This window comes from Peromyscus californicus, unplaced genomic scaffold (genome assembly GCF_007827085.1).
Source record: "Peromyscus californicus insignis strain IS unplaced genomic scaffold, ASM782708v3 Scaffold_80__1_contigs__length_186622, whole genome shotgun sequence".
NCBI classification, from domain to species: Eukaryota; Metazoa; Chordata; class Mammalia; order Rodentia; family Cricetidae; genus Peromyscus; species Peromyscus californicus.
In genome coordinates this window covers 99,556-109,895 of record NW_026294596.1, presented here as the reverse complement: position 1 = coordinate 109,895, position 10,340 = coordinate 99,556, and positions in this window count along the sequence as shown.

Sequence of the window (10,340 nt, the reverse complement as noted above, 5' to 3'; positions counted from 1 at the left end):
CAGTTTCTTCTGCAAATCAGGAACGTGAAGGATCATTTTGCCCTGTTTTGGCAAAGTTCAGTAGTCACCTTCCTATGGGTCCTGCATGGCAAGTTTATCAAGCAGTCCAGGCAAGAGCAGTTTCTTGCTCAAATGGCTAAGCTTTTCCCTATTGTAAATAAACTTCATATGAGTTTCTTTGATGCCCATTATTCTCTTTGAAGTACTCAGTGCTGCCAGGAGCAGAAGTGTCTCATTGTCCAGAAAATTCTAAGTTCTTAGAACGTTTAAACACCATATTCTGTAGGTCTTTGAAGTATTTGAAGATTACCTGTGTAATTGAAATATATCTCTGTATATCTAGAAAACCTAATAAACATGATGATAAGTCTGACTATGATAGATAACTATTAATTTGCATTAACTATACATTACATTTTTAATGAGCTACATTAAAATACCTTAAAAAAGAGTTGAAATATGCATAGAGTATAGCAAAATTGACCTTAAATTTGTATCAATAAAACAAAATCCATAACAATGTGAAGTATTTTGAGATTAACACTTGATTTTTGGATTAAAGTACATTCAATAATTGACCTTGTCATTTCTATATTATCCAGTTTTTTTAAAAGATAGACTATGACCATTAACTATTTATAATCAACCCTCTTTAAATAAAAACAAACATTCATAAATAATATTTTGTAAATTTGGGCACAGTTTTCTATACTACTTCCTGCTCCTTAAGGCACTGGTGATCTTATGGGGATCCTGAGAAAATTTAGAATTATGGTCAAGTTGTGACTGGGGTATTTTCTGTGGTTAGTCAATCTCAGCCAGTACCATTGAAGTCGTTGTGGATGTTGGATCATCTTAGCCATCATTCCTATTGGAGACCTTTTAGGGGGACTTGCTCAATCAAATCACATTAATATGGAAGCAATCCACTGATTCTTATCTTCTGTGGAAACAAAAGCAGAGATTTTTTTCCAAAGTGACATATACTTCAACACAAATTTTGAAGTCAAGATAAATTTAAAATATGTTGGTTTAGCTTAGCAGCCCCCATAATCAGGTGTGTTAGCTCATTAGCAGTCAAAGAATTCAAAGAAAACATAATAAAATACATAATCCAGATATTTTGTTTTTCATTTTTATGTAGCTTATTTTATTTATAATATTATTGTCTCTTTAAATAATTTTTTAAGTATTTGTTTCTTTTTATAAGGGCCTACTTTTTTCCTTCTCTTTCTCAAACTTGTATATATATATATATATGCATATATATACATATATATATTTAAGTACATCATAACCCATTTAGAGTCTTTTGTGTTTGAATTTGTTTTTACTGTGTTTCTTAACCCTTTGTATATATGAGCAAAACCTTGACCTTCCCACATCATGATGGCTGCTGCTGCCTGTGGTGATAACTTAAGCCTGCAGGTAACTTCTGGAAGAATTCTCTTTTTATAGCATCCTGGCCCATGTATGAGGCTGTAGGATAGACAAAAAGTGTCTCCATGAGACACACATACTGCTTGTACAGATTGGACAAAAAGATGGGTAGGTGGACATGCAAGAATGCATTCAACAACATAAAGATCAATATGGCACCATCAGAACCTAGAGTGGTTCTACAACAGCAAGACTTGAATATCCCAACATATAAGAATCACAATAAAATGACCTTAAAATGGCTTTATGAAGATTATAGAGGCCCTTAAAGAGGAAATAAAAATTTTCTTAAAGAAATAGAAGTAAAGACAGACAAAAGGTTGGAGGAGATCAATAAATCTTTTTTTTTTCTGTAAAAGCCAAAAAAAAAAAACAAGAAAAAGCAATCAAACAGACAAAGAAAACAGTTCAAGCTTTGAAAATTGAAATAGAGGGAATAAAGAATACACAAACTGAGGGAATATTGGAAATGGAAAATCTGAGTAAATGAACAGGAACTACAGATACAAGCATAACCAGCAGAATGCAAGAGATGGAAGAGAAAATCTCTAGTTCTAAATATACAATAGTGAAAATCTATTTTTTAGTCAAGGAAAACATGCAAGTCAACAAGGTCATAAGAAAAACATCCAGGAAGTGGGACACAATGAATAGACAAAACTGAAGAATAATAGAGATACAAGAAGAAGAATACCAGCTCAAAGGCACAGAAAACATATTCAACAACATGACTTAGTGTTAGAATTCAACAACAACACAAATTACAGAAATCATACAAAATAAATGGAAACTAAATAAAGCTCAACTGAATTACCAATGAGTGAAGGAAGAAATAGAGAAAGAAATTAAATATTTCCTAGAGTTCAATGAAAAAGAGTGTACAATGTACCCAAACTTATATTACACTATGAATGCCGTAGTAAGAGGAAAGTTCATAGAACTAAACGCTTGAATATGAAGCTTGAGAAATCTCACACTAGTGAGTTAACAGCACATCTGAGAGCTCTAGAAGAAAAAGAAGGAAATTCAGCCAGGAGGAATAGATGTCAGAAAATAATCAAATTGAGGGCTGAATCAATAAAGGAGAAATAAGGAAAACAATACAAAAATCAATAAAATAATGACTTGGTTCTTTGAGAAAAATCAAGAAGATAGACAAAACCCTATCCAAACTAACGAAAAGGCAGAGAGAGAGAATATCCAGATGAACAAAATCAGAAATGAAAAGAAGACATAACAACAGATAATGAGGAAATTCAGAGAACAATTAGATCACACTTCCAAAACCTGTACTCGACAAAATTAGAAACTCTAGAAGAAATGGACAATTTTCTGAATAGGTACCAAATACACAAACTAAGTTCAAGACCAGATAAAAAATTGAATAGACCTATAACCCCTAAGGAAATAGAAGCAGTCATTTAAAGTTTCTCAACCAGAAAAATCCCAGGGCCAGATGATTTCAGCACAGAATTGTACCAGAATTTTAAGAAAGAGCTAATACCAATTCACCTCAAATTGTTCCACACACTAGAAACAGAAGGAATATTGCCAAATTCTTTTATGAGGCTACAGTTACCCCAATCACACAAAGATACAACAAAGAAACATAATTACAGACCAAACAACCCTCATGAACATAGATGTATATATACTCAATAAAATACTGGCAAAACAAATCCAAGAACACATCAAATAATCATCCACTATTATCAAGCAGGCTTGATCCCAGAAATGCAGGAATGGTTCAACATACAAATATATCTTAATCTACTCCATATAAACAACCTGAAAGAACTGTTAATGCATTCCATATAAACAAACTGAAAGAACTGGACCAGGCCCTCTGGATAAGTTGATTAGCTTGAACTATTTAGGAGGGCCCCAGGCAGTGGGACTGGGACCTGTGCTTGGTGCATGAGCTGGCTTTTTGGAACCTAGGTCCTATGCTGTGACACTTTTCTCAGCCTGGGAGGAGGGGACTGGACCTGCCTCGACTGAATCTATCAGGCTGGGCTGACTCCCCAGGAAAGACCTTGCCTTGAAAGAGGTAGGAATGGGCGGCAGATTGGGGGGGAGGATGGGGGGTTAGAGGAGGGAGGACAGGGGAATCTGTGGCTGATATGCAAAATAAAATTAACTATAAAATAAAAAATATTTTTAAAAACTGAAAGAAAAGAAATACATTATATCACCATTGACTTCTGAAAAGGCCTATGACAAAATCCAACACCTCTTCATAATAAAGGTCTTGGAGAAAGAAGGAATACAAGGAACATACCTAAACATAAAAAGGCAATTTACAGCAAGCCAACAGCCAACATCACATTAAAAGAAGAGAAACACAAAGTGATTCCACTAAAATCGGGAATAAGACAAGGCTGTCTGCTCTCCCCATGTGTATTCAATGTAGTACTTGAAGTTCTAGCTAGAAGGAGATCAAGGGGACACAAATTAGAAAGGAAGAAGTCAAACTTTCACTATTTGAAGATGATACGACAGTATACATAAGTGACCCCCAAAATTCTACCAGTGAACTTCTACAGCTGATAAACTCCTTCAGTAAGGTGGCAGGATACAAGATTAACTCAAAAAAATCAGTAGCCCTCCTATGTACAAATAATAAATGGGCTGAGAAAGAAACCAAAGAAACATTACCCTTTAAAGTAGCCACAAATAATATAAAATACTTTGGGGTATGCTGTGGGATGGTCTGTATGTCAAATGTGTTGCTGATTGGTCAATAAATAAATCACTGATTGGCCCATGGCCAGGCAGGAAGTATAGGCGGGACAAGGAGGAGAATAGAGCTGGGAAGTGGAAGGCTGAGACAGATAGACACTGCCAGCCGCCATGATGAGAAACAGCATGCAAAGATGCCGGTAAGCCATGAGCCATGTGGCAAAGTATAGATTAATGAAAATGGATTAATTTAAGCTGTAAGAACAGTTAGCAAGAAGCCTGCACGCCCATACAGTTTGTAACCAATATAAGTCTCTGTGTTTACTTGGTCGGGTTTGAGTGGCTGTGGGACTGGCAGGTGTCAGAGATTTGTCCTGACTGTGGGCCAGTCAGGAAAACTCTAGCAACAGGGGTAACTAACTAAGCAAGTGAAAGACCTGTATGATAAGAACTTAAGTCTCTGAAGAAAGAAATTAAAAAAGATATCAGAAATGGAAAGATCTCCCATGCTCATGGATAGGTAGAATTAACATAGTAGAAATGGCAATCTTATCAAAAGCAATCTACAGATTCAATGCATTCCCCATCAAAATACCAACAAAATTCACAGACTTGGAAAGAACAATATTCAACTTCATATGGAAAAACAAAAAACCTAGGATAGCTAAAAGAATCCTATATAATTAAACAACCTCTGGAGGAATCATGATCCCTGACCTAAAGCTCTACTATAGAGCTATAGTAATAAAAACAGATTGGTACTGGCATAAAAACTAGCATGTGGATGAATGGAATCAAATTGAAGACCCTGACATTAATTCACACACCTATGAACATATGATTTTCAACAAAGAAGCCAAAAGTGTACATTGGAAAAAAGAAAGCATCTTCAACAAATGGTGCTGACATACCTGGATGTCAACATGCAGAAGACTGCAAATAGATCCATATCTGTCACCATGTACAAAACTCAAGTCCAAGTGGATCAAAGACCTCAACACAAATCCAGTTACACTGAACTTGATAGAAGAGAAAGTAGGAAGTCGTTTGGAATGAATTGGCACAGGAGACAACTTCCTAAATGTAACACCAGTAGCACAGACACTGAGAGCAACAAATAATAAGTGGGACCTCTTGAAACTGAGAAGCTTTGGTAGAGCAAAGGACATGGTCAATAAGACCAAACAACAGCCTACAGAATGGGAAAAGTTCTTCACCAACCCCACATCTGACAGAAGACTGATCTCCAAAATACATAAAGAACTCAAAAAACTAGACATCAAAATACTGAACAATCCAATTTTAAAAATGGGGTACAGAGCTTACCAGAGAATTCTCAACAGAAGAATCTCAAATGGCTGAAAGACATTTAAAGAATTGTTCAAACATTCTTAGTCATCAGGGAAATGCAAATCAAAACAACTCTGAGATACCATCTTACACCTGTCAGAATGGCTAAGATCAAAACAACTGAAGACAGCTTATGTTGGAGAGAATGTGGAGCAAGGGGAACATGCCTATACTGTTGGTGGGAATGCAAACTTATACAGTCACTCTGGAAATCAGTATGACCGTTTCTCAGAAAATTGGGAATAAGTCTTCCTCAAGACCCAGTTATGCCACTCTTGGGCATATTCCCAAAGAATGCTCAATCTTACCACAAGGACGAATGCTCAACTATGTTCATATCAGCATTATTCATAATAGTAAAAACCTGGAAACAACCTAGATGTCCCTCAACTGAAGAATGGATAATGAAAATACGGCACATACACAATGGAGTACTACTCAGCAGTAAAAAAACAATGATATCATGAAATTTGCAGGCAAATCGATGCACCTAGAAAGTATCATCTTGAGTGAGGTAAACCAGACTCAGAAGGACAAACATAGTATGTACTCACTCATAAGTGGATGCTAAATGGGAGAGAAGGGATGGCCAGACTGCAACCCACAACTGCAGAGAGGCTAGATAACCTGAAAAGACCCTAGGTGGGACACATGGATGACCCTGTGAAGGAGAACTGGATGAGATCTACATGAGTGGACTGGGTTTGGGTGGGTGTGAGAGGGCGAGGAGTGGAATATGAGAACATAGGGAAATGGGAGAGTCAAGCTGGAACAGGGACAGAGTGGGAGGGCAGGGAGGAAGATACCATGATAAATGAGAACATCATGGGAATAGGAAGAGGCAGGGTGCTGGGGAGATCTCAAGAATCCACAAGGTTGACCCCACATTGGTATGCTGGCAGTGGTCCAGAGGGTGCCTGGGTTGGTCTACTCTGGTGACCAGTCTAGTGCATAACCTAGCTGTCTTCATAGAGTCTTTGTCCAGTGACTGATGGAGGCAGATGCAGAAATCCACAGCCAGGCGCCAGGCTGAGATCTGGCAATCCAATTGATACGAGAAAGGAGGGCTTCTGCAGGCAGGGGATGTTGAGGTCAAGATGGGAGGATGAGCAGAGATGATTTGTCATATTAGTGGAAGCCCATGAACTGTGGACTGGTGGCTGTGGAGCCCCCATTGGACTGGACTAGGCACTCTGGATATGGAAGATGGTTGTTTGGCTTGAACTGTTTGGGAGGCACCCAGGCATGGGAATTGGGCTCTGTCCCTGGTGCATGGGCAGGCTTCTGGGAATCTGGTGCATGTGGTACAACACCTTGTGCAGCCTTGGTGCAGTGGGAAGGTACTTGGATCTGCCTAGGCTCAGTGTGCGGGGCTCGGTGACTCCGCATGGGAGACCTTGATTTGGGAGATGTGGGGATGTGGGGTGGATTGGGAGAAAGGGCTGGGGGTGGGAGGGGGGTAGATCTGTGGGTGGTATGTGGAGTAAGTAGGAAATTTCTTAATAAAGAAAAATGAAAAGAAAAATCATCCAAGACTAATTCCTCTTGACATTGGAAAGTAGCTTGGGATCCAAAAGCCTGGGATGTTGACCGGTTCTGGGAAGAGCAGACTGCTTCCTTCATTGTGTGTGCTCTGTGGCATTATCAGAGGCTGGGGATAGGCAGGCAACAGTTGGAGCAGTTAGTAGTTTTTTGCGGAGCTGGGGGACCGTGGGTTGCCAAATAAAACACAGGATCTTTATTAATTTTAATTTTTTCCTGTTTTTATTTTATTAATTTTTTTAAATTCATTTTTACATACCAACCACAGATCCTCCTCTCCTCCATCCTCCCTGCTCCCAGTCTTCCTCCCCAACCTTCCCCTGATTCCCACCTCCTCCAAGGCAATGTCTCCCATGAGGAGTGAGCAGAGCCTGGTGCATTCAGTTGAGGCAGGTCTAAGACCCTCATCCCTGCTCCAAGGTTGCACAAAGTGTCCCGCCATAGGTTCTGCACTCCGAAATGCCAGCTCATGTACCAGGGATGGATCCCAATCCCACTGTCTGGGACCCCCTAAACAGTTCAAGCTAAACAACATTCTTGCCTATCTAGAGGGCCAAGTCCAGTCCCAGGGAGGCTCCTTAGCTATTGTTCCACAGTTCATGCGTTTCCACTAATGTGTCTAGTCATTTCTGTATGTTTTCCCATCTTGGTCTCAATGTCCCTTTCCCACAGAATCCCTCCTCTCTCTCATTGATTGGATTCCCTGAAAGAGATACCATGATAAATGAAGATATCATGGGAATAGGAAGAGCCAGGGCACTGGGGAAGTTTTCAGGAATCCACAAGGATGACTCCACCTTGGACTATTGGCAATGGTCAAGAGGGTGCCTGGACTGGTTCACTCTGGTGACCGGATTAGTGAATACCCTAACTATCATCATAGAGCCTTCGTCCAGTGACTGATGGAAGCAGATGTAGCGATCCACCTCCTGGTGCCAGGCTGAGCTCTGGGAATTATTATTATTTTTATTTATTTAGACAAAAAAGGGAAAGTGTGATATTTTATTTGTGGACATTTTGTGTTAAGTATTTGTTGAATTTAAAATTTTCTTTGATGATTTTTTTATTGTGTCTTCAATGCCCAAGAATATCTCTTCTGTCTCATATTCTTTTGGCAACACTTGCTTCTATAGTTCTTGCTTGTTTACTCATTTCCAGCCTTCCTTCAGTTTATGTCTTCTTTATTGCTTCTAGTTCAATTTTCACGTCTAGAACTGTTTTCCTTTTGTGTTTGATTGTTTTTTTTCTTGATATTTAAGGGATTTATTGATTTCTTCCATTTTTCTATGTATTTTGCTCAATTCTTTTAAGGGAATTTTTCATTTGCCCTTTAAGGGCCCCTATCATCTTCATAAAGTTATTTTAAGGTTGTTTTCTTCTGTTTCATTTACATTGGGATGCCCAGGTTTTGCTGTTGTAGAACTACTCATTTCTGGTGGTGCCATGTTGCTCCTTCTGTTGTTGAGTGTATTCTTATACTATGCTCTACCCATCTCATCCTCCAACTATTACAGGTGAGGCCTGGGACTCCTGGGGTTTCCGAGGCCTCAGGAGATTCTGCTTCCCATTTCCCGGGGCTCTTCCTCCATTTGGAGCAGGTGGGGACTGTGGCTCCTGTGGTCATTTTCCACCATTCAGTGCATGTGGAGTCTCTGGTTCCAGTGATTGCTCTTCCACCAATTGGTGCAGGTGGGGCCTTTGTTTTTGATGGTCACTATTCCAACAATTGGAGTATTTGAGGCCTTTGGTTCAAGTTGTTACTCTTCCACCTGTCTGTGCAGATGGTGCCTGGGGCCTCACTGGTCACTGATATGGTGGAGTATGGTGGCATGGGTAACATGCTGTGGCCCAGTCTCTGAGGCTGTGGTGGGTTGGGAAGGGGCATGGAATGTGCCCCCATGGCCTAGGATCTAGAGAGAAGGACTGTCTGATTGGGAACTAGGACACTCAAAGAATCCATCAATCAGTTCAGGGGGGTCCTGTGTGACATGGTGTCTTAACAGAATTTTAATTTGCATTTCCTTGATGGTTGAGCACCTTTTAGAAATTCACAATTTTTATTACATTGGATATTTTATACAATATATTTTGTGGAATATGATTTTTTAAAATTTTTACTTGATGAGGATTTCATGCAGAAGAACTATATTTACATCATTTCCACCACATCCTCTCCCTCTACCCCATCTCATGTCCCTACCCTCCATCTAAAATTCAAAAGCGCTCTTTAACATTATTTTTATATACCTGGAGAGATAGAGATGTGCACACCAACACAGAAAGAGATACAAACATCTCATGAGTACAGTTACTGTTTCTAGTTTGAGCTCATCTGTAGAGAGGATGGAATCACCATCTCTCAGTACCATTGATTGCCTGTAGTTCTCCCTGTAGAGGTATGGACATGTCAGAATTCTCTCATCTCTTTGACAGGTCTACTTTTCACTGTGCAGGCTGTATTTAGATAACAAACTTGTTAAGATATCATAGGTTCAGCTTCATTGCCATAGAAAAAAACACTCCTTCTCAGCAGACACCCTAGTCTTCCAGGTCTTACTGGTCTTTCTGCCCCTTTCCAAAATGTTTTTTTTTTTTTTTTTGTGTGTGTGTGTGTGTGTGTGTGTGTATGTATGTATGTATGTATGTATGTTTAAAATTGTGTTGGGTGTCCTAGTTCCTCACCTATTGATAAGTTGGGTGTTTCTGCTTTGGATTCAGTGTATTGGAGAAGAAGCTTTATCATGAGTGGCCAGGACTATGCTTATCCAGGCTTAGAAGAATAAGTTTCCAGAATTATACTGATTCAGGAAATAGGAATCATTGGTTCTCCCTTAGAGTCTAAGACATCACTAATCATAGGCACTTGGCTAGGTTTACAGTAACAAACATAAATTCCCTTCTGTTGAGGGATGAATTAAAGATGACTCAACAGGTGTTGGTTACCCCAAATATAACTTTCCCACAATCACATCTTTGAATATATCTTGCTGTGATAGTCTTTATGGTGGTTCATAAGCTTTACTACTGAAAATTATAATTACATTTATTTCTATTCTTTTAAACATTTATTTATTTATTCATTTATTAGTTATTTATTTATTATGTACACCTTTTTTGCCTGCACACCGGCAGAGGGCACCAGCTCTCATTATAGATGGTTTTGAGCCCCACTGTGGTTGCTGGAAATAGATCTCAGGACATCTAGAAGAGAAGTCAGTGCTCTTAACCACTGATACAGGTTTGGATGGCCCCCTGGTGGAAGGATAAGAATCCTTCCCTGGTGCACGAGTGGGATTTTTTGAGCACACTACCTATGGTGGGACACC